General features: G+C 39.4%; 1 protein-coding gene across 8 annotated transcripts in view; it reads right to left on the bottom strand.

Annotated features, from left to right (window-relative positions):
• FLRT2 (fibronectin leucine rich transmembrane protein 2) overlaps positions 1–21406 on the bottom strand; it is a 72871-nt gene that overhangs the window by 15002 nt on the left and 36463 nt on the right. The window contains exons 2-3 of one of the 8 annotated variants that reach the window (XM_074585443.1): positions 18151–18253; positions 17047–17209 (exon numbers count right to left, since the gene is read on the bottom strand). The exons of 6 other annotated variants lie outside the window; for them this stretch is intronic. The gene's annotated coding sequence lies outside the window, so the exon portion shown is untranslated. The remainder of the gene's footprint in view (positions 1–17046; positions 17210–18150; positions 18254–21406) is intronic. One more of the 8 variants, XM_074585444.1, reaches the window with a different exon arrangement.

Raw genomic sequence — 21406 nt, 5'->3', positions numbered from 1 at the left:
TGTTTGCATATTGTACCTCCAGTCTTTGTCCTCTCACAGTCTGTTTCAAATACTAAAACTAAAACATCTTTCAAACATAAAACTAAACCATTTAACTGGAATTTTTTCCCAGATTTTTTTTTCTTTTGCACAACCACTGACTTCAATGAATGCTATTCACTGGTGCCTGACAGTAGGCTCTAGGACATACTATTTAATCACACTCTATGTTTTTTTTTAATTTCCTATCAAACTCTGGAATGTTCTGCTTCTATTTCTGTAATGCCATTATGTATACTCTCCAGTTTAACGCACGCTGCCAAATTATTGCACCTCCCTCCACAGTGAATTAGCTACTTGTGAGGACAGTTTTTTAAATAAGTATGGGAATCCACAAACACAAGATACCCTGCTGTAAGGCATATATTTGCTAAAACTATCATCTTGATGTTGTTTCTGATGTGAACTGTGCTGTCAACAGCCTTCAGAATTAGTTTTCCACTAAATGAAACAGGCTCACATCTGCTAAGTTATTATTTTAGGATATCAGCTCAAACTACAGCATTTCTGCAGGAGAGCACTTTCTTTGAAACCATAAAGGTTAGATACTTTTTTTAATTCTGCTACACAGTTGTCTGTGAATGGCTACATAAACAAATATGCTAGCTTTAGTATAGATGAGTTCTGTAATGTGTATTTTCAGCTTTTAAGTGTACTTTTAAACTTTTACCTTCACAGCTACTATTCATTATTCAGATCTATAATGAAACAATCCAACTGTCTAAAGCATGCAATGAAAGGTACTGTATTATATGACGCTCTCTTGTCTTGTTATAGGTTGTTTCCAATGACTGAAAAAAAATATGCTGCATTTTACATACTTGAACCTAATGAAGGATATAAATCTTGACAAGTATCAAGCATGCATAGATCTTGGACCTTGAACTGCAGTTACATAAGCACAGTATTTTTAGAGATTTTCATAGAATCATAGAACATTTTGGGTTGGAAAGGACCTTTAGAGGTCACCTAGTCCAACCTCTCCTGCCAATAAGCAGGGACATCTTCAACTTGATCAGTTTACTCAGAGCCCTGTCCAACCTGACCTTGAATGGTTCCAGGGATGAGGCATCTATCACCTCTCTGGGCAACCTGTTCCAGTGTTTTACCACCCTCATTGTAAAAAATGTCTTCCTTATATCTAGTCTAAATCTACCCTCTTTTAGTTTAAAGCCATTACCCCTTGTCCTATCGCAACAGGCCCTGCTACAAAGTTTGTCCCCATCTTTCCTGTAGGCCCCCTTTAAGTACTGTAAGACTGCTATAAGGTCTCCCCAGAGCCTTCTCTTCTCCAGGCTGAACAACCCCAACTCTCGGATCATTTTTGTGGCCCTCCTCTGGACCCGCTCCAGCAGGTCCATGTCTTTCCTGTACTGAGGGCTCCAGAGCTGGATGCAGTACTCCAGGTGGGGTCTGACCAGAGTGGAGAAGACAGGCAGAATCACCTCCCTCAACCTGCTGGCCGTACTTCTTTTGATGCTCCCCAAGATACAGTTGGCTTTCTGCACTGCGAGCACACATCGCGTGCTCATGTCCATCTTTTTCATCCACCAGTACTCCCAAATCCTTCCTCAGAGTTGCTCTCAATCTCTTCATCCCCCAACCTGTATTGATACCAGGGGTAAATTCTGCTGACCCAGATCAAAACTTGTTGGCTGGGATTTCAGGAAAACAGAATTTCAGTGAACAGAAATAATGTTTTAAACAATTTTTTTCCCTTTATTTAAGCAGTTTAAGCACCATTCAGGTAATTCAGAAAGAAATGTAATTCAGGAGTACATGAAAGCTTGTTCTTCTGCTACAGATGTGCAGTTTATAACATGTCCCAAATGCTGCTTTTGGGAACCCCGTGGACTGACAGTGTAGAAAGTCTCTTTAGGAGCAGATTGTTATAACCCTGCAACCTGGCACTTGTAGATTACTATATTTATTTGGAGCATCATCAGGTATCAGCCCCAAGGCTAGAACAGTTGGAGATAAAAAAACAGACCCTGAAAAGTCCTGTAGCTTATCATTATGAATTCAAATGGTAAATGGACATATATTGTAATGCAGCCTATACTGTGTGTTGTCCTTTTCTAGAAAACAGTAAGATTAGCTACCCCACGGCTCAAGTTTTCTCTCTCACAGGCATATTTCAGTCAAGAGTGGTTTCTTTTCAATTATGTAAGATGACGTGATACTGTAGAGAAACTCTAACAGGATTACATTCTAACATGAGCCTAAGTGTGACAGTTTATCCGCCTTTAATATGGCCTGGCTCCCGTCTAGATCATGCTGCTCTGATCCGTCATGACACTGCCTTTTTAAAATAAGAAAGGACATGCAGAGCCTCCTCTGGGATGCTTGAGACCACACAGAGTAATAATAGCGGTTCTCTCACTCCCTTTCCATCATCGGAGAGAGACAGTCTGTACCTCCTAACAGGGCCAATACCCTTCTCTGAGCTCTCTTTCAATTGTAAGTCCGATTGCTGATTAGGTTTTATTTGACTCCTGGGTACGATAGAAAGCCCAGCTGAGGACTTGCAGCCACAGGCAGCTGCAGCTTCTGATTTGCTGGGAAACTCCGAAGGAAAGAATGTCCTATCAAAACTGATTTATGCATTCACCTTATTCTTGGACTGTACCCAGAGTACCTCTCACCTAGGTAAATGTGGCACCTGAATAAAAGATTTCAGTAATGATTCTAGCAAATTGGGTCAAACACACAGTACTTATCATTAGATATTACCTGTAAAAGAGTTTTGACTGGACAGTCACTTAAGTATATCAGCACTTTGGAAGCTGTCACTCTGGAGTTTATCTCCTTTTCTTTGTTACATGGATGAAATCTTAGAAATCTGTTAAACCTTTCCTATTGTTTTCTCCCCTTATGATAGTGAGAAAAGAAGTCCTCTTATTAATGCCAGTATCATAATCTCCAGCTATCAGTCCTTAATAAACTGATACTACAAAACTTGATACAGAAAATATGCATTGGTAACTACTGTTGATTAGATCAAGCAAGAGCACAAGGACAAATCTAATTAGATATTTATGTCTTCAGGGTTGACTGTGGTGTGACACAGGGAAGGAATGAGGCAGCAAGGATACAAGTGAATGTGTTTAACTATTTTTTGGGGGGAAAAGCTTTACCTCAGTAGTCTTTTGCAGTCTTTATAACTGTTTAATAATAATTCATAGTAGAGGTTGTAGTTGCAGTATTTTTCAGCAAATCTCAGGGACCCTAATGCAAAAGTGAGTTGTGTCCCTGTGTTAGAAATCTCTACCCCAAAGACATTAAATAGATTGAAGAGTTGAGCAACCTGCTTGATTTAAAAAAGAAACTCTGTGAAGGAAAAACATCCTCGACAAATTCCAGAAGGCTGGAAAAGCTGAAACAGTTTGTTCTTTAGCAAATTGCCAAAACTGAAGGCAGGTAGAGTAATGGAGCTTTCTCCTCATCCCTTATTGGCTTCCTGAAGCAAGTTTTCTGTTTTCAATATTCTGACAAAAACTGAACAGAGTTTCTCTGCGAAGGAACTGATCATTTGCAGAAGTAGAATTTTGGAAGTGGAGGGATCAAGGGTACTTAATATCCTTGATGATACATGATTTTAAATCTTGGGAATTGACTCATACACTATAGATACCAGAGACCTTTCTTACTGTGAAGCTGGAAAGTTCTAAAAACCTCTCTAAAAAAAAGAGAGGAGGAGGGTAAGGGAATCTGTTGCAGTTAACTTAAAATTAAAGAAAACAACAAGCAAATACCTCAACAATAACACATTTGCCCATCATCACCTTGGTCGTTTTTTGTTTCTATTTCCTTACTCAGTACCCTTGATTTCTATTATTTCTCACTACATCCTCCTTGGAGCACAAGCCATGTCTTCCAAGTGTCTAGGACATTTCCTGTCTTGCTGCAGCCAGGATATTAAATCCCATTAGGATTTCAGGAATGATATAATAAAGTTGAGAAAATCACATTGAAATAGATGAGAACATATGCACACGTTTTAGGTGGCCACGTCTGAATATTTGGCTTAGTGGCCTGAGTTCCTGACATTAATGGAAGTGTTCCCTTTCGTATCTTAAGAGGAGTTTCTGATCAACATTTTTATCTCGCTGTCTTTTTTCAAACCTGACTTATTTAAATTCCATTTTGGCATGACTAATGCTAGCTGGAGAAGAACAATTATGGCTTTGTGTACTGGATAAAAATTTCAGATTTGCTTTTGTTCAACTCTGGAACTGAACAGCACCTTTAAGATATTTGATTAAAGGTATTTAAAGGCTGAAACATCTGGCTGCAAGTTCAGAAGGTGAAGGTTTTATTAGTATTCCCTTCACTGGTCAGAAGCATCCACAGAACTTCAAGCTTTAGTCACCCTGCTATGCATAGCTATGAAATAATTTAGCTGCAATAAAAAAACAGCTTTCAATAATTAATATATTACTGAAAATGCTACTTAATCATAAATGTGTGGTATCTAGGAGAAAAAAAACAAAACCAACAACCCACTAGCAGCCTGCTTATGGAACTCTTTCCTACCTTACTGACCAGTATTGCCTCAGTGGCTACACTTATGGTGCTAAAGAAGCTCCAAAGCTTCCATCAGGGCCATCCTCCCCATCTTTCATGCTGCAGTCCTCCAAACACGCAGTCCGAGGCATAGCAGTCAAGGTTCCTATGGCTGCCTGAAAACCTATTAATGTTCAGGGGAGATAACAGAGACTCAAGGGAGGAGACAGCATATGGAGCACAGACTGCATATGAATACTTACAGCCCCATGTTATAAGCACGGAGTTTTGTTGTGCTCCTGAAGAAAGGTTGTCTGTCTTCATTAGTCTTCCCATGTTTTATATTAAGGCTATTAAGTTTTTAGGGTGAATAAAATTAACAATGCTTGGCTATTCCTTCCTTCAAGGAATCCTGAAAATAATAAAAATAGGTCCTAGGAATCCAAGTGTTTTTTCTCTGATATTCTAACCACTCAGCACCACTTTTCCTAGCAGTTCATCCATTTATCTGAACCTGAGTGCTATGCAACGTAAATTGAAAGGCAAGCAAAACCAAAACCAAATGGTCATATCTACTCTTTTCACTACTACCAGCCAGTGACTCTAATTTAGCACAAAAGCATTCGGCATAAATTTTCTTGGCTTTACTGCAGACCAAGGTCATAATCAAGTCATAATCTTCCTCTACATAATTATAATATACAGTAAGTACAAGGCTATTATGTCTGGAATTGAATGACAACCAGAAAACAAATCTAATTCCATTCCTCTGAAACCTAGTACAGAGTTCCTAGTGCTTAAGAAAAATGCCATCTGGTAACAAAAATAATTATGGAATAATACTTGACAAAACTCTTTTTTCCACATAAGTAGAGTTCACATCTACACACGAATGAAAATCATGCTTTTCTTTAACTGATTAGGAGCCTAAAGTGATGGTTTACTGTATACGTTTCTCCATAAGTTACTTGGTTTTGAACTTTGTGTTGAAAATTTAATATGAGGCTACAATCTCTGCATCAAAGGCGTGGAGAAAATGACCCAAAGGAATCAAAATGTTGTTACAGGAAGCCCCTTTGCATGCTTACTGCTGTGCCTCTGTCATAGTTATGGGTGTGTATTATGCAAGAAGAAGAGGTAAGGAGGAAGAAAAAGAGGTGAAGAGGAAGAGGAGAAACCATCTTTGATGGCCTCTTCTAAAGTGAATAATGATGTCAGGATAATGATCAGTAGCTAGTACTGGAAGGAAACCTTAAGGTGTCTCCATACTGTTACAGACACTATGAAGTCTGTACTGACAGATTTGGGAGAGAAAGACATTATTGCCTTTGCAATACTGTTAGCAAAATGATTCAGCAAATGTACACAAATGAGCTCTTCCCTCTTGTATTCTTTTCTGCTCTGATCAGGACGTTTCTGGTTTTGCCTCTCAATTTGCACTTACAATTATTCTCAAAAGCTCAGATCAGGCAGCCTGCTGAAGGCAAGTGAAATGGATTTGGATCTGCCTTGGTGGAGGCAGGAGGAAGTTTAGAGAGTGGTACATCTCGCAACAATGGTTGTAAAGATGTCATTCACCATCCTTCTCCCTCTTGCTCTTCGCTAACCTTCCGCTCCTCCGGGCCTTTTATCTCTTTCCAGACACATTCCTGCAAAGTATTAAGCAGACACATTTCCCAGAAGGATGCAGGCTTCAGGAAATCCCTTTTTAAAGGGCATGATTCTATAATCAACAAAAGCTTTGTCTTTGGAAATTTGGGTCCTGTACAGGTTCTTCTCAGTCAACGAGAATCCCACAGAGACCAATTCCTGATCGCCAGGAGGGGGAGCTAAGGCAGCAGGAAACTTTCTCTCCCCTGAATAAACAAATAAATGAATAAATGTGGGACTTGTTTTCTTCCCACTTTGTCCATCTCCACACACATGCAGATACTTCTACTTCCTCACAGATGTCTGGGATCTCCAGTGACTGCTGGCTTGTTCGACAGCGTCTCTGTTATATGCCTGACAAACTGTTTGAGCAGTATAGCACTTTGTTTCTTGGAAAATTAATATTTCTATATTCTAACAATAAGCATTATTCCCAGCTTGAATTCTATGTACTTCATGGTTCAGGACTGTTTCTTATTTGTGGGTTACTATGAAGCACAATTATTGCGTAGATATGAGATATGCAAGAGGGAGGGGGGGAAAGAGAGTTAACAACGGAAAAAAAGAAAGGGAGTTTTATGAGGGATACAGCTCAGCTACAGCAGATTTTTCTCCTTTACAGATTAGTAGGAGCCAGTGTCAGGTCAAAAGAGAGAACAAACTACAAGACATAATCACTAGAGTCACGAGAGTTGGAATAGCTACAAGAACAATGTCATAAAGGCTTCAGGTGGAACCATGAATTCAAGGCTGCCATTCATCCTGCCGGACACTGTGCTGTGCCACACATCCTACTCAGCTTCTCAGACTTGTCCATAAGCGGGCATGTAAGTGCCAAAGTTCAGATGTGAAGAATACAACCCGCCTAGACTTCATTCCTGCATTTACTTTAACATTTATTTATGATAGAAGGAATTTATTCTCAAAACCTCGTGTTGCATAACTTCATCAAGACTCTATCACCTGTGATAATTAATAAACCTCTGAACACAGAAAGACTTGTGTTTCCATTTTACGACAAAAAAAATCAACCCTGCTCATGCACACAGATACCCTATGGGTTCGTACAGTGTTTTGTCATAGTCAATGTACGTCAAGGAATACGACTATTTTTAGTTATATAAAACAGTATACCTCTTTCAATTTCAGAAATGAAAGACTATAGAATATCTAATGGAAAACATCAAAGAAAAGGCGCATTTCCTACTGGAAGCTGCATTAGTGGACACTGTAGTGCCATCCATCTAAATTTATCTTTTGGTTTGTCATACCACCCAGTCCAATCTGAATGCCTGTCTGCATGGATTAATCCTGCACAGATCTTTGCTAAAGATTGTTTCAGCTTCTGGCAGAACCAGAAGGAGAGTTCTAGAAATGAAAAACTGCCACCAAGGACTTCCTGCCTGTGGAGTCCTGAATTCTAATGTAGGAATCATCAAAAACAACAATTTCAGCTAATTGTAGCTGTCAGAGTAAAAGGTAATGAGGGCACACATGGCAAATTAAAAAGCAAACCCTTTAATTGACTGCACAAGCAGGTAGGACTCCCTCATACAACACGCAGGAGAATGAAACGTGCAGAACTCCAGGATTTTACCTAATGTGAGCTTCTAAGTTGCATAGGACTTCAAGGCAGCCCAAAGTCATTGATAGCCCAAGCATATGTTTAGAAGGAAATATCCCTACTTTCATTATAAAACTGCTGATTGTTGAAAATTTACTCCAGATGGTGACCATCATGATATTTTCACTCCAATGGGCAAAGAGGAACAGATGATCACCTCCAGGACTCATATTAAATGGAGTATTGCACCTACTAGCAAAAGGCTATTGGTGTCTTTATTAACCTTCCCCCAAGGCCTAGTCTAATTTTTCACCGGTCTAATGCTGCACTGTTCAAAACTTAACAAATTTGTCAAAAAGTGAGTATGATCATAGTGGTGAATTAATTCCCTAGTCTTTCATCCCCAAAGAACTGATCTCACGTCTTAGGCGAAATAGTTTTGATGGATCTCATCTAGGACTCCATAAACTCATCAATGTACTACGTGATGATGTACAGCTGGACTGAGAAAGCTGGAAACGGCAAATGAAAATAATCTTACATGAGGAGCTATCTGGAACATTTCAACAAGATGCATTTTCATTAAAATATATGATTTCACCGAAGCCAAAATGTTTTGATTATGTATTTGATTGTCATTTTTGATTATGTTTTCGATAGAAAATGTGCCCAAGGTCCAATGCTTTCTGATCATTTATGACCAGAGGCAGAGAGAGAAAAAAGGATAGAGAAAGAGTAAAAAATTGACCTTTTTACCCAAAAAGGTAAGTTTTGACACAATTTCCTTTCATGAAGGCATTCGTAAAATAATGTTTACATTCCACATTTTAAAACGCTGAAAGTTGTTGTGGAATTATCTCCCTCTGGACAGCTGTACTTAACATTGTAAAAGGAAAAGACAGATATGCTTTGTTTGCTTTCTTGACCCTTTTCCAGAGGGCTTACAGCTTTCTGTGACAAAAACTGGACACGTCTGCTTGAGAAAAACTAATAATACTAAACTAATTTAAAATAATTCCCCTTTTGGAACACAAATGTTCTGTACTGTGTTTAGCATAATGCATTTTGTGCTAAGAAAAAATGAAGGCAACCTGCTGTTTCTTTGCAAGCAAATTGGTCCCTACCTATAAATTATTCTACACTGTGAAGCAAACAGTTTGCTTTTATCTAGAGATATGTGGGCAGCCTGGCAAAACGTCAGTGGATAATTTGAAAATGCTGCTTTTAGTGACCTAAGTGACTAAACATTGCTTCTGTGGAGACAACATCTTGACACGTTTTAAATGTGTTGCATGGTGCTACATCATTGATGAGATTCTGCGTGGTGTCACATTACCTTGTGGGGTATCATGCATTTAGGGTCTTCGGCAAATGAGTGTGGGCTGCCATGTTCTTATCTTCCCTATTTGTAGCATATGGCCCAGGGAGAAAATATGGCCCTAGCTGCCCCTCAACCTCTTAGGCACCTTGATATAAATAAAGCTGAAAGTATCATCATATGTTCATCTTTCCAACAAAGCCAGATGGAGATCTCTCCTTCCCCTTTGAATATCACATAGCATGCTGCTCCTTCACAGTACTAAGTACTACTCCATAAACACTGTTAAGGAGCTATCACGAAAGATTAATAAAGTTGTTTGCACCCTAACTGCTTCAGGAAACCGGTCATGTATGGTGTAGTCACTTATGGGACTACTGAACAAAAGATGTTCCCCAGCTAGAGAATAAATCTTCCTTATAGGGCACAGCTTCTGTAACAGGCAAACAGAAGGTTATCAAACAAATATTTTAAATCGTTGCCATCAGATGGTCAGTTAACAGAAAAGGGGAAAGATATTAAAATGATGGATGAAAAATGTACAGCTAAACCTCTGAAATCCCTATTCAGTTAAATAGCTTAATTATTTATCAACTGAACAATATCTCAGCATCAATAGCGCCTGACAAGGGTCTGGGGATCTGGATTTATTATCTTTTCCCAGGGATCCAAGTACACTTTTCTGTATGCACAGGTGGAGAAAGCGCAAGATTCTCACTGCTCCAGGAATGACACTAGAGCACTTCATACAGGAAACACCTTGCGCTCCCACATTTCACCGGAATCAAAAACTTCATTTTAAAGCAATATAAAACACTAAGGATACAGAAGTAAGTATTTCATAGCAGTACAAAAACATACAGCATGTGGTGGCATTCTTTCAAAATCCACTGTTTACCTGGACATCAGTAGAACCAGTGATTTCCCTTACAGTACAGAGAAGAAAGAAACACCAGAGGCAGCAGGGGAGAACAGTTACCAAGGATATGGACCGTTTACAGATATTATTTTTTTTTTTTCAGTTAATTTTGTTTGGTCTTGCCACTTTTTTTTTGCTCATTTGCATTCAGGACTCCAGTAACTCTGTATGATAATAACTGCTTTCAGTTAGAGGGTCTCGTTCCTTTTCAGTATTGATGGCCAAGCACACATCCTAAGAATGTACACATTTGAGGAATAAAAGGATTGAGGAAAATATGATAGATGGTGGGATTAAAGAATTTATTTGGTGCAATGGGGATGCGAATCCCCAAGTCCTGATTCTGACAGAGAGCAAACTTTTTTTGGCACTTTGCTCAGGTTTGGTTCTCCTTTGGTAAAAGGGTACGGTACTACATTTCTCCAGCAGCCCTTCAGATTTCTCATTTAACTTCAAAGTTCTTTGAGAAAGGAAGGCTGCATTGGGACTGCACAGAGCTTAACATAGGGCAGATTCAGTTTTAGGTACAAGTAGAAGTAAGAACAAGCTAGAAATAGTAAACAGACATTTCTAACCCAGTGATTCTCAGCCATGGAATTAAAACCACAAGAAGATCGTGAGAGGTCTTAAGGGATCGCAAATTAATAAATAAAGGCAGAGTCAGCCAGCAAGAGCACTGCTCCTGCAGGATGGAGGAGTACAGATTACGTGTTTAAACACTGGCTGCAACCAGGGAACTACTAGCTGCCTTTAATTTCTGGCAGCAGCTCAGTTCCCTGGGGAAGAAAAGACAGAGCAGAAGAAAAAATGGTGTTTACATCTGCAGCTATGATTAAAGTCACTTCTCAGCCTTCCTCCTGCTCTACCCTTTCCTTGAAGGAGCAGAGATGCTGCCAACACAAGGGGTGCACGAAGACAAAGCAGAGCCAAATGGACATCATATTTCCAGAAGCTGGAAAGGTACTGCTCGAGCCAATTTTTCTTCTGCCCCATGCTGAGGGCGGCAGGACAGACTATTCTCTGTGAATAGTTTCACATGCTATACAGCATCACAGGTCTTCTGAGCATGAACAGAGGAAAGAGGATACAGTAATGGCAATAAGTACAATTTTCTCCGCAATGTACAGAGTGACAGAAAGAGCCTGCCGTCTGTGTGTGTTTATGAAGAAGCAGCTCACAGCAGAATAAATTCCTGGTATTCTGTCATTATATTTTCTCAATAACTGCTCTAAATCTTTTAAAATTTTTTTAAAGAGCTCTCCTAAGCTTATTTCACTTAGGAAGTTTAAAGCCTTCATGTTGAATGAATCCTGACAAAGATAGAGCAGAGCACAGAAAGCAATTCAGCTTCGTGTTTCCACTTCGCCCCTTTGCCTTTGAGGTCTGTGTGTGGTTGCATCAGCGAGATCAAAATTGCCAGCAGGCCCATGAACGACACCTACCAGCAGCAGAGCAAGAAACAGTCCTCTACCATTAATGCTTCACAGCGGGTGCAGACAGCCAACAAGAGATTTGTGCACCACTTAAACTCTCCTAATAGCTTTTAAGTGGGTCCTAAGAGGTACAGAAGCCTGGAGTTGGCCTTCAGCCCAAAAGCAAATTCCATCTGACATGTGTCAAAGCATTTCAGGCAATGGACTCCTTATCAATATGTGTCCTTGTGCTACTTTTCAGCACAGTCGTTATTGCAAGGAATCACAGCAGTATTCTTATCAGCATTTTGTGCTTATACAAAACTAGACATCTCCAATGAGTTCAGGAAGGCAGAGAGGCAGCGCACAATAAAACCTGAGAGAGGGCCAGAGGGAGAAATATTTTTTAAAAAGAGTGAGATAGAGTTTTAAGCTATTCTACAGGCAGCAAAATATGCCTGCTCAAAAAGGCAATTATTGTTTTCATCTGTTTGCAGAGCACTCTTATCTATTCAGGTCACTGCATGAATCAAATAAGGAGACACTCTTTTATGATTTCTGTGTAGACCTCTGGGAACTTTAAATGGACCTCATATGAAGATCTACTAAGGGATTTGGGGGTTTGCTGATGGGTTTTTTGCTTGGACTAAAAACTGAGGTAGGTCCCTAATACAAGTATCTTTGTAAGCATGGGAAATCTTGGATCTTGGCCTACACCTACACCAAAATTTTAGATAGTAGAAGCACAGGTTCTTTACTCAGACTTTTGCTAATAAGGCATACATTTGTTGTAACCCACTGATGTAGGGTATAAAGCCAATGCTAACTTTACATCCAATCCGTAGTATTTTCATCAATTTTACCTCTGCTAGTCTGTTCTGACCGCTACACAATCCTTTCATACAGGGGGCTATAAGGTAAGGTAACTAAAAAGCAAATCAGCTTTGATGGCCAGGGAAGTATTCCTATTGCATACACACATAACCACAGTCCGAGGTTTCCACCTTTCTGTTTAATTTCATATTGGATACACACATACAGGTGTGGAAGGATACTTATGGAGAAGATGAGAAAAAAACCACAAAATCCTCTGCTTTATGGACAGATGAATTGCAGCAGAACCTGCAAGCAGCCTGGAAAAAATATTCTGAGAATTGGAGTAGCTGCAGATGTTGCTTAGATTACACAAAGGAAATTTTCTTATAGCACAAAGCCCTCTTTACTACACCTCTGTTTTTGGGCTACTGCGTCTGTGTTGTGTTACTCAGGATATATAGCCTACACAACAGAAGTGGCACTCAGGATGAGAATAAATATGAAGAGGGGAAGTCACCTGAGCCTTCACATACACACACACACGTGCGCGCACACGTTCAGTTCAGATTTGGCAGGAATTTATCAGACATTTCACTCCGGATCTACCTAGGCATCTCTGACCCATTGTAGTAAAGAGCTGACCTTAACTCAAAAAGTGGTGTGAAAAAATAAAGAACAAGAACCGAAACAGCTGCAGCTATTCCAGAGGATAACAGACTTACTGACTCCTGAGAGCTTGAATGAGCTCAGCCCACAGCAGTGGAGTTTGTTTACTGTATAATATTATTTTAGAAATCCTTTCCTTGCTAGTTCAATCAAAATGAACTGCATTTCGTAATACCGTACATCCTGAGAGATACTGCCACATGCTCTATCCAAACACAGGCTTAAACTAACCCACCCTGGCAGCAATTATCTTCAAGGCTTTTGAGCCTCTTGGGAGATATTGCCCTCCTCTGTTCCAGCGAAGCAGAAACCCATCTTGTATTCAAGAGAAAAAAAAATATCTGTTTCCACATTCACTGCAAATATTTTAAGCGTTAACCCTCCTCCCCCCCAAAAATTTACTCAAATCTTCTGTGTAGGGTTTATATGAAGGAGGAAGCTTTGCCAAAGCAATAGTGTTCACTATTATTACTAATAACCAACAATTTTTGAAGCAAAGGTAAGGACTGGCTAAGGACTGAATGTTTAAACACATTCACTGTGGCTGTTTTGGTAACTTTCTGTATTTGCTTTCCACAAATCATTCAGTTACACTATAACAAAAGAAAACTTGTGGTGATTTGCATAGGTACCTGTAGCAAATTAACTGTACATTCACAGGCACCAGTCTTCGCCTGGGAAGCTCCTGACTCCCACTGCCTGACAACAAGTGCTGGCTTAGGAAAATTCCTGTATGAAAATCATACTTTTTAATACCAAGAGCCACTGAGATTCATTAAAATTATTAAGATACCTGTTTAAAACAGATAATACAAAGTACTCCTTTACACAGCAGAGAGTGAAGTGAAATTTGCTGCCACAGATGCCTGTGGAGCAGACAGTTTTGGCTGGTTCAGAAAAGGATTCCACAATTTCATGGTCTTTAAACAGGTTCCCTTAAAGAGAATACGAAGGCACCCTCTAATATGCCTAGGTCCAACATTTCAGGTACTGCTGGGGTCATGCAGGGGGAAAATGGATGGCAAAAAGCAACTCCAACAATTTCTTGTCTTTGTCGGGGGAAAACACTGAGCTAGATGGGCTGCTGGCCTGTCTCGAGAGGTTCTTACATTTTAGCGAGTCACGCTTTACGATCGGAACTAGGGACTGAGCACAGCAGCGGAAATGTAGCATGCATGGACCTGTCCATTACACTTGCAGAGTATTTGAGTCAGAAATTAAATATGGTGTGATCCTGTAATGTATCTGATAGCTTAAAAGTCATTAACACTGCAAATTCTGCATTTTGGAACTCTGGATAGCCGCTAATGACCATAAATATAGTATTAAAACTAAACTGACCAAATAATGTGATTTTAAGCAATTGTTAGTTACTCCTGAGCCTTCCAGATGCAATAAAAAAGGAAAAGGGAGTCTTCACTGCTCTATTCTGCTTTTGAGGCCATGAGTTTTTAAAGTGAGAGCAAAAATAAAATGGTAAAACGATGATGCAAAAATGCACTTCCAGGGCTACAGTGAGTTCTAGTTCCCTAAATAGCAATGTCCTGCTTTAGCTTTAGAAGACTGGAAACTTTGTAGAGTGAAGTAGTGACCACACAAGGAACTGAAACATATCATCATGTTTTGGACTCTTCTCTTCAATGACCCCTGAACCTTTCCTGTAGAGAAAAACCCAAGCCACAATGTCTGTATATAGATTTGCACTGCCTTGAAGCTCAGACTGTTTTGAATCTAGGGTTTCAGTTTGAACACAACTGTAATTTTTATTTCTCTAAGCTTTGCAGAAACATCATTAGATTCTTTTTTCAATTCAATTTTTATTCTTTGTATGATATAGATGGGATCTTTCTTCTCAGTCTCCTGACCAAACTTTTGTGAAAGAGGTCATTAGACCAGCCACTATATAAAGTCTAAATAAAGTCTGTGAACTTGCTAGGTTATGTCTTTTCCTTTTTGACTGCTGGGAAGATTGTCGAACAGAGTCCTTTGTAAGAAGGACTTGCTCACAAGCTCGCTTCACCTCCTTTGAGATAAGATATTTTGAAAGAGTCTCATCTTTCACTAACCTATAGAAGCAATAACTTTGGTTGTGCTTCAATATAGAGAGAGTTTAGCCAAAATGTTAGCTCCTTCCAAATTTTATACTTCTGACAAATGAAATTTCAGAATAAATATGGTGAGAAAAAGAAACAAAAGCAGAGGATATCCACACCCTTGTTTCTTCTGATCCTGCACTCAACTTCATCCTGTCACCACCAGTAATACCTCAGCAGCCATCCTGATCAATCCCTTTTGGTGGATGAACATTTCAAAAACTTCCACTCCTCTCTGACACTATTACCTAAGTAATAACAATCGCATTTTAAAAATTCTTTTTTCCTAATCAAACACTATTTTCCTGCTGTTTGAATGTGCTAAAGTAAATAAAATAAATTCCAGAGATGGTCTTGACAGCTATGGTACTGTCAGTCAGTAAATGCTTGGTAACAGCAAACAAGGCTTGCTTATTTCCTCCTTCTCTAAAAAATGCAGTGACAAATTTATGATCACAAATAAGAATTTCCTTCCCCTGCTGTCTTTGCAGTATCTCTGAGAGAGTCAGCCCAGCTTTTGCATCAGATACTGCAGGACATAGTGAACATGATCTTAGTGTGTTAACACAGCCATGAAGGTTCAAAGACTGCTTTATTGCTAAAGGATAATTATATCCCACAATCTGTTGGGCACAGTCATACTTATCATTGTATATGTCTTGTCATTATTCACCTTCCGATTGCCCTTTCTAATCCAGACTAGGTCAGCAGTGTCCCGCCATCAGTCATTAGAATGGGTGATGGGTATGGTGAAAAATGAGGTGGCAACTTAAGGCTACTCCTTAGGAGAAGTAGAGTCTGAAATGGTGTGAAGAGGAGGCAGTTGCATGTAAGACAGTCTTATTTCTCTTTCCTGACTCCAGCACCAAACCTTTGATTAATTACTGAGCCAGGAGCAGTCAGGCATACTTCTAAAAGGGATGCCTGGGGAGACTAGTGTCACTCCACTGATAGAGAAAACTCTACTCTTCAGGCTCTCTTCTTTATAGACACTGGTTTTTCTCCAACAAGCTCTTTGGGTGAAAACCACCTTTCTGGTGGAAAAAGTAGATAAAGACAGGACTGAAAATGAGACCATCCTCCTAATGTATGGCAGTAGAATACCCCTGCACCCAGAGAAGCTCCAAATGGTGTTGGTTAACTGCTGAAATAATTTCTTTTTACAAGAAATGCTGTGGTGGCCTGGACAGCAATTAGCATTGATATTTGCAAGCACTATTCACATCCCTATAATTACAGAGTCTTGCATCTTTAGAAAGAAAAGCCCAAGTTCTTCTGGACACACAGGTTCCAGGAGAAGGACTTATAAAAGAAACGCCAAGTATCTTAAAATTCACAATAAAATGAGAACTGGCAAGGTTGCAAGTCAGAACCTATAATCAGGCACAAAACCAGTGAATGTGTTTCTTAAACTCAATGCGAGCATTTAGTAAATATGACCGATTAATCCAGTTATCCCCCTGGCTTCCCACTTGAATACTTATGATAACTTTACCTCTCCTGAGCATAACAGAAAGTAAAATGAAGCCAAGCGCCTAAAACCAGCACTGTCCTGCGTAGGTAGGCTGTCCCAGGTGATGAAAATAAACAAGATAAAGTGTCCTCTGCTGGCTTGTGTTCAACAGGCAAAGAAACAGGGTCTGTGGCAGCACCACAGGCTTCATTGAGCCAGTGTCATGGCAGAACGAAAGGAAATTTTCATTTTCTGACACTTTTTTTTTAAATCTTGTCAGGTTTTGGATTTCCATCCTCAAAATAAGCAGTCAGAAGTCCAGGCCTCATACATTTATGTGCCGGCTTTGTGGAGGTACTTTTTGGTAATACAAGATACAGTTAATTATATTCACCCCAGCACTCATTTACACATGTCAGTCTGGGATTTGAGAGTTCTGACCTGGAATGGCAACACTGTCTGTGTTTCTGACTAGATGGCTGCCACAGGAGACGGGTTAATTCCCTGGTTTGTTTGTGTGTTATGGGAATGCAGGACTGGGACCGACCTCCTGGGTCACAGAGTCCAGACCCTTGCGATCACAGGCAGCCCCATCGCTGCAAGTTAATACCTTAGCTAGGAGCTGATGTATGTTCTTCCTGCTGTGAATCCTTTCGTGGCCCTTTCCGTTTTCTCCTGGGAGGTAAGGCTCTGTGCTTCAGCTGCCTTTGTTCCAAGGGTTAGCTAACGATCCCTTGCAAAATCACGGCATGACAAGCATTATTAGCCTCCTCCTGGAATTCAAAGAACAATTTTATTTTTCAGTTTAGATTGAGAAACCGAGACATCGTGGCTGTGTATTTCAGCTGTGGATTGCATATGGCATTGTGGCAGAATATAGTAACTACAGAAAACCTTTAGTCGCCTCAGAGGAAACTGCTCTGGCACAGCCAATATCAAAAGCAGCTCAGACTTTTCCAAGAAATGCAGGACAAGACCCAGTATATGGGATATAAGGGAGTAAGACTGAGGGCTTTAGGATCTTACGTAAGTGTACTACATTGGGAGGTTATTCTGAGCTTCCTTCAGGAGGTCTTCCTGCACCCTTGGAGCAGCCAAGAATGAGGACAACTCAAAGTGTGTCTTAAGTCTCCCTTGGCCCTTGGGATTGGTGTTGCAACTCTAAAAAAGGCAATGCTAGATCTTCCTCAGAGTTAAATAAAGTTGCTTAAGGGTTGCAAAGTGAGATGGGAGCACAAGTAAAATTAAAAGTTACAAGTTCCTGTCTCCTAGTCTGCATTCAATCAATGAAACCACATGTTCTCTCTGCTTAGACATCCAGCTTTGAAGACCTGGCCTTAATAGCCTGAGGTTTGACTGTTCCAGCTTTGTTATTTTGGTTTGGTTTTTTCCTTCAGTCTTTACTACCAACCTCAGACAGTCATTCAATGCAAGTACAGGGAAGAAGACTGGTGTCACAGTGGGGAACTCATTTTAATGAAAGCACTTGCAGAAATCCTTTTGTTTATTGAAAGTATGTAAATGGACAGTATGATTTACAAGGTTACAAGGAAACAAGTACACAGCTTCCCCTGATGCTGTGGTTAAAACAGCTTGAAAACTATTGTGCTGTATGACAGAACAGCACAAACACACACTGCTGAAAGCCACGGCAACTATTCAAATCCATCTTTGTTTTAAGTACCAACTATGAAAGTGACCATGCTGGTTTTACCTTGTCTCTCTGACAGCGGGTGACAGAAGTCCTTTTAAATGCTGAAAAGTTGCAAGTCCGCCTTTTCTGAATTGCAGAGGGAATCTGTGGTTTTTGAATGGCACTGCGGAGCCAAAGCCAAAAAGAATAGCTTCACATACTGTGTCAACTATGCACAGTACAAAGCCAATATAAACCTGGAATATGGTTTGTACTGAATATGAATTAAAGTGCCTAGGTTTTATGGCATGCAGGTTTTAACGTAGCCTGAATGAGACACGGTAGAACTCATGGCAGTTATTTTACTTCATGAGCAAAAAATATACCTCATGTTGGTAATGCCAGGATATTCCATGTAGGCCGGCTACCCCCATCTCTTGATTCAACAATACTACATGGAAAACTTGGGCCAAATTTTGTGCCAAAATTAAATAATCCTTGTACCTTTCACCACCTCTTGCACTTCTACTGAGACAGGATTGGATGCGCCATCTTAGTCTTCAAACTCAGACAAAAAAATGGCAACAGCTAACTGAAAACCTCTTATTCTGTTCGTGGAGTGCTCTTGACTCAAATATCATTGTTTTCTAAAATATATTAATTATTTGGAATCATACAATAAAATATTCTGCAAATTACAGTAATGAGATGGCTTGTTATTGAAAGTGTCCTTATTTTTTGCAGTTGGTCACATTAGTCATACGGAGACCTTCTGGTTTCATGTTCAGTGCTCACAATGATTGATTTTCTGCTAGAAATGTTCACAGAAAGATATGTAAGACAAACTCAACACAACAGCTTACAATTCACTTTTCAAAGCCTTCTCAAAACTCACGCAAATGTGCCTGAACACCAAGAAAAAAGGAATGCAAATGCATCTCTCCAGTTTTCAGGCATTTCTGCTTCCAGGGCCAAATTCTCTGTTGATGAAAACAAGCCATTTTATTGTCTTTGCCCGGCAGAGAACATACTGTACAGTATTTTGACATTTCAAACCAAAGTCTGACTAAGGAATTACACGGACATTTTAAGAAATGAGTAAAAAGGAGCTGTACAATTCTTAGCACCTTACAACGTTTTTTTCAGGTTCGGTTCTAAACTTATCTAAGAATTGTGGAGAAATACTTGTATTTCAAAACTGACACCACTACCTGGTAATGAATTTTGAGAATGTGAACGTTTTTCCTCTCCTAAAAAAACAAACAAAAAAAGCCCCCATTCTGACCTTCTTTCCAATGTTGTATGTTAATATATTAGAGTAACATCTAGTTCTGTACACTTTCTCAACAAAATTAGCATTGGTATTGTTAGTAGAGTACAAACAGATTTTACCGGGAAGGAGAGTTATTTTATTGCTTAATTTTTAATATTCAAGTTCTATGATACTTTAATTCTCATATTTATTTTATATTTTTGACAGGGAGGTAGATTTATTTGCACTAGGCTGCCAGACTATGTGCTTTACTTCAAGAGAAGCCAGAAATTATTAAAATTGATAAAAGAAGGTAGTCTATAATAAAAGTACAGTTTGGAGAAACCAGTACAAAATCATAGTCACGGATTCCTTTCCCATGTATGAAGCTTCATGGCTCTGATTCTATTCTACTGCCTTTGAAGTCAATGGAAAATCTCCCATTAGTTTCAGTTGTCCCTCTGTTTTATTTTCAGAAGTATTTTTTAAAGTTTCCCATTTCCAAGTTCCCATGATTTAACCTTGGGTGTGATCTTGAAAGAATTCTTATGCACACGAGCAGACAGAGTTACTGAAGTCAACGAGCCTGGAGGGCTGGACGCAACACCACCACTTATAGTGCTATATTCTGTTAACCACATGGAATGCCAATCACATCACTTGATTTCTTCATCCCACTTTATAATTCACGATACACAGCTCTGCAGCTTATGCAGTAGTTATATTGCTAACAATGGCAGCTCACTAGAAAAACACAGTTAATACTTTGTGGAATGACAAGGACATAAAACTGCAAGAGAGTGCTTTCAGAACAGTAGGAAAAAAAGCAAAAAGGCAATTTTCTCCATGTTTCTTGGGACTGTTCTGAATGACATTAAGTATAATAGGCTTGAGAGCAATATTTTGAAGAAAGTATCTGAAAGTTTGTTTTACATAAAGTCAGTTGATTCAGGCATGCAATTATTGCTGCATCAAGGGATTTTTTTTTGAAGACCTGAATAACAAAGAAGATAATGGGCTCCATCAGTTTCATAGGATATTTAAGTATCTAATTCACTTTTCAAAATGAAAATTTATCCCAAAGTTTCATCTGGTGATGCAATGCACCATCATGCACTGTGTAAAATCTAACAACATGGTTTGATTTAATTTGAAGTAAAGATAAAAACACCACTACATGTTACAACAGCTTTGCTAATGATCGTCAGCCCAAACTTTAACTTATTCCAGGCATTGTTCTTTTTTTACTTTTATCCTCACCTCTTTCTAAATAATCAATGCTATTTTATTTGCTGTCAGATAAATTTTCTAAAGTGCTTTTTCTTCTTCTTCTCCCTCCCCCTCCCCACCCGTCTTAACAAAGGTATCTTTGGTACCAGTGAAACGCCGAGGAAGAACCCAACCAGAACCATGTATTGGATATTCTTTCCTCTATTCTGTAAAAATAAAGTAAGTTCACACACACACAGAGACAAAGACACACACACATGTCTGTATTTCCACCGTTTCTTTCTTTTTCTTTCTTTTGGGCATCTGTCCTACATTCTTTCTCCCTCATCTCCCCGCTCCCCAAGGGGAAGCACAGTCCATCCAGGAGGTTTCTGTGGGTTTCAGCAAGGGTGGACTGGCTTCTGATTGCTGTTCTCTCCCTCCCGTGATTTACATGAATTAAATGGTATCCGGATTTTTGAAAGGACCGTATTTGGTTGGAAACTGAATACTTCTTTGATTCTTAATTGTTCAAAGCAGAATTTCTAAGGGATTTTTTTCTTCCTCTTAAATATCAAAGTAATTAAGTCTCCAGCAGCTCCAACTAAGTTCCCCTTAGATTTGTGAACTGAACTTTTTGTTTCCTTTAGTGTGCTGATATTTTTCCAAAATGGCATCAATGAAAAGACCATAGAAAATAAATCCATTTTTCTAGCAAGACATCTTCTGTGCTAAATAAATGGATTTAAGGATGTCCAGACTCTGCTCATAGGAGATAATAAGAACATTTAGCACTACAGTAAATGTACTTTTCTGCTAAATGACTTTGCATCTCTCAAGTATAAGTAGAAACATTAAGTAATGAAGCTCCAGCCC

This window comes from Larus michahellis, chromosome 4 (genome assembly GCF_964199755.1).
Source record: "Larus michahellis chromosome 4, bLarMic1.1, whole genome shotgun sequence".
NCBI lineage: Eukaryota > Metazoa > Chordata > Aves > Charadriiformes > Laridae > Larus > Larus michahellis.
This window is presented reverse-complemented; position numbering and strand designations above follow the sequence as displayed.